The sequence below is a fragment of the Mobula birostris genome, unplaced genomic scaffold (assembly GCF_030028105.1).
Source record: "Mobula birostris isolate sMobBir1 unplaced genomic scaffold, sMobBir1.hap1 scaffold_648, whole genome shotgun sequence".
In the NCBI taxonomy this organism is placed as follows: Eukaryota; Metazoa; Chordata; class Chondrichthyes; order Myliobatiformes; family Myliobatidae; genus Mobula; species Mobula birostris.
This window is the reverse complement of record NW_027278367.1, coordinates 92,263-96,614: the sequence shown is the minus strand read 5'-3', so window position 1 is coordinate 96,614 and position 4,352 is coordinate 92,263.

Below are 4,352 nucleotides of genomic sequence, written 5' to 3'. Positions count from 1 at the left end.
TTATGGTCTTATGGTCTCTCAGGCTTTTGATCCTGACTGGTCACTGGTCAGAGCTCACAAAAACAGTCATGAGTTGGTGCCTTTTAACTGGTTTGTCCTCTTCTGATCTGCTGATTGCTCGCTATTCAAAGCTCCAAAAAAAACTGCCATGAGTTCTGCCTTTTATACTTGCTCAGCAAACCTCAAATAATTCAAATGGTCCTGTTTATTATCAGAGAATGTTTACAGTATACAACCTGAAATACCTGTACTCGCAGATATCCACGAGAAATAGAAGATCCCCAAAAGAATGAGTGACAGAAAGACTTTAGGACCACAAAGCCCCTCTTTCTCTCTGCCCATGAAAGCAGCAGCAAGCGTCAGTGCATCTTCTGCCTGCCCCCCACCCATTTCAGCAAAACGTGTCAGCGCCCATCACCCACCAAGCACCTAAAAGCTCCAAAGCTCCGAAGAAACTGCCGCAAGTTGCTGCATTTTAAACTCCATCAGCGAATCTGAGTGAAATCCTGTCCTCTTAAGCTTCTGATCTCCTGACTGGTCACTGGTCAAAGCTCCAAAATCTACTGGGAGTTGCTGCCTGTAATACTCAGTCAGCGAGCCTGAGTAAAATTCCACCTTTTGGATTAGTCTTTGTCCAATGCCTTACTAAAATCCATGTAGACAACATCCACTGTCAAACCTTCATCAATTTTTCTCATCACCTTGTCAAAAAACTCAATCAAGTTGGTAAGACACGACTTGACCCGCACAAAGCCATGCTGACTCTCCCTAGATAGGCTGCATGTTTCCAAATATTCATATATCCTAACGCTAAGAATTTTCTCCAGCAATTTACTGACAGCTAACATGAGACTCACTGGTCTATCGTTTCCAGGAATTTCCCTTGTTCTCTTCTTAAATAGAGATACAACATTAGCCACTTGCCTCTCCTCCGGGACCTCGCCTTTGTATAGCAAGAACAATAAAATATTGATCAAGACCCCAGCATTCTCTTTGTTGTCTCCCTCAATAACCTGGCGTAAATCTCATCAGGCTCTGCTGACTTCTGCACCTTAGGAGACCCGACATTTCCTCCTCCTTGACCTCTAAACGTTCTAAGTATTTATGCACTCAGCACTGATCTCCTGGTCCTCCCTGTCCTTTTCCTTACTAAATACTGAAGTAAAGTACTCATTAAGGATCTCACTCACATTCTTCATGTCCAAGCAAATGTTCTCCTATTTATTCTTGAGTGGTCCTAATCTCTCCCTAGTTATAAGACCATAAGACACAGGAGCAGAATTAGGCCATCTGGCCCATCGAGTCTGCTCCACCATTCAATCATGGCTGATCCTTTTCCTCTTTCCAACCCCATTCCCCAGCCTCCTTGTAACCTTTGATGTGGTGTTCAGTCACGTCCTGCCTTAAATACACCCAGTGACCTAACCTCCAGAGCTGCCACAAATTCCACAAATTCACCACCCTCTGGCTAAGGAAATTTCTCCGCTTCTCTGTTTAAATGGGCGCCTTCTATCCTAGGGTTGTGCCCTCTTGTCCTAAACTCCCCCACCAAGAGAAACATCCTTTCCACATCTACGCTGTCTAGGCCTTTTAATATTCGAAAGGTTTCAATGAGATACCCCTCATACTTCTAAATTCCAGCATTCAAACTCTGAGCCATCAAACGTTCCCCGTATACTAACTCTTTTATTCCTGGAATCATCTGTATAAAGCACCTCTGAACCTTCTCCAATGTCAGCACATCTTTTCTCAGATGAGGAGCCCAAAACTGTTCACAATACTCAAGGTGCGGCCTCGCCAGTGCCTTATAAAGCCTCAGCATCACATCCCTGTTCTTGTATTCTAGACCTGTTGAAATGAATACTAACATGGCATTTGCCTTCCTCACCACTGACTCAACCACAAGTTCACCCTTAGGGTGTTCTGCACAAGGACTCCGAAATGTTTTGCATCTCAGATTTTTGGATTTTCTGTTTAGAAAATAGTCCGCACATTTATTTCTACTACTCAAATGGTAGACCATGCATTTTCCAACATTGTATTTCATTTGCCACTTTCTTGCCCATTCTCCTAATCTGTCTAAGTCCTTCTGCATCCTACCTGTTTCCTCAACACTACCTGCCCCTCCACCAATCTTTGTATCATCTGCAAAATTGGCAACAAAGCCATCTATTCCATCATCTAAATCAATTATACACAGCATAAAAAGAAGTGGTCCCAACACCAACCCCTGCAGAACACCACTAGTCACCGGCAGCCAACCAGAAAAGGATCCTTTTATTCCCACTTGCTGCCTCTTCCCTATCAGCCAATGCTCTAACCATGTTAGTAACTTTCCTGTAATACCATGGGCTCTTAACATGGTAAGCAGCCTCATGTGTGGCACGTTGTCAAAGGTCTTCTGAAAACTCAAATATATAAACATCCATTGTGTCCCCTTTATACATCCAACTTGTAATCTCCTTAAAGGATTCTAACAGGTTCTTCAGGCAAGGTTTTCCCTTAAGGAAACCATGCTGACTTTGTCCTATCTTGTCCTGTGTCACCAAGTATTCCATAACCTCAGCCTTTACAATTGACTCCAACATCTTCCCAACCACTGAGGTCAGGTTAACTGGTCTATAATTTCCTTTCTGCTGCCTTCCTCCTTTCTTAAAGAATGGAGTGACGTTTGCAATTTTCCAGTCCTCTGGCACTCACCTCTCTTCCTTCCCACACCACAACATCTGGCACACTGCTAGTGTCTTTCACAGTAAAGACTGATGCAAAATACTTATTTAGTTCATCTGCCATCTCCTTGTCCCCCGTTATTATTTCTCCAACCTCATTTTTGAGCGGTCCTGTATCAGACTCATCTCTCCTATTTTTTACATACTTGAAAAAGCTTTTGCTGTCCACTTTGATATTGTTTACTAGTTCACTTCCATATTTTATCTTTTCCCTTCTAATGATTCTTTCAGTTTCTCTCTGTAGGATTTTAAAAGCTCCCCAATCCTCTATCTTCCTGATAATTTTTGTTTTGCTGTATGACCTCTCTTTTGTTTTTACATTAGCTTTGACTTCCCTTGTCAGCCACAGTTGTACAATTTTGCCGTTTGAATATTTCTTCGTTTTTAAATATACCTGTCCTGCACCTTCCTCATTTTTCCCAGAAACACACGCCATTGCTGCTCTGCTGTCATCCCTGCCAGCAGTTCCTTCCCATTTACTTTGGCCAGCTCCTCTTTCATAGCACTGTAATTTCCTTTGCTCCACTGAAATACTGCCATGTCAGACTTTGCTTTCTCCCTATGAGATTTCAAGCTGAACTCTATCTTATTGTTAAAATCTCCCATGACTATCATAACATTGCCCTTTTGACTCGCCTTTTCTATTTCCTGTTGTAATTTGTGGCCCACATCCCAGCTACCGTTGGGAGGTCTGTATATAACTTCCATCAGGGTCCTTTTACCTTTTCAGTTTCTTAACTCAATCCACAAGGATTCAACATCTTCTGATCCTATGTCCTGTCTTTCTATTGAGTTGATGCTATTCTCTACCAGCAGAGCCACACCATCCCCTCGGCCTACCTTTCCCCCCTCCAATACAATTTGTACCTTGGACATTCAGCTCCCAACTACAATCATCCTTCAGCCATGATTCAGTAATGGTCACAACATCATACCTGATAATCACTTATAACGCAACAAAATCATTCACCTTGTCCTGCTCTTGCTCTTGATGTACATACAGAGTGCTTTGGGATTCACTTTAGTCCTTCTTGCCAGTGACCTTTCATGTCTCCTCCTGGCTTTCCTAATTCCCTTCTTTTCTGGCTTCTTTATGCTCCTCATGTGCTCCATTTGATCCTAACTTTTGAAGCTTTACATAGTTTTCCTTTCTTCCTCTTGACCAAATTCATCACCTCTTGGATCCAAGGATCTCTATCTTTCTATCCCCATCCTTCCTTCTAACAGGAACATACCTTTCCTGTGCACTTTGAATTGTTCGTTAAACACCTTCCACATGTCTGATGTGGACTTGCCAGCAAATAGGTGTTCCCAGTTAACTCTCCCTAGTTCCTGTCTAATGACTTCATAGTTTGCACTACTCCAATTAAAAACTGTCCTGTAAGGACCATACTTATCCTTATCTATAGCTATCCTGAAAGTTAAGGAGTTGTGGTTGGTGTTCCCTAACTGCTCACCCACTGAAAGGTCAGTCACCTGGCCAGGGTCAGTAACCAACACTAGATCCAGTAGAACCTCTTGTCTCGCTGGACTGTCTACATACTGATTTAAGAAACCTTCCTAAATATACAGAACAAATTCTGTCCCATCTAACCCCCTTGTACTAAGAAGGTCCCAGTCTAT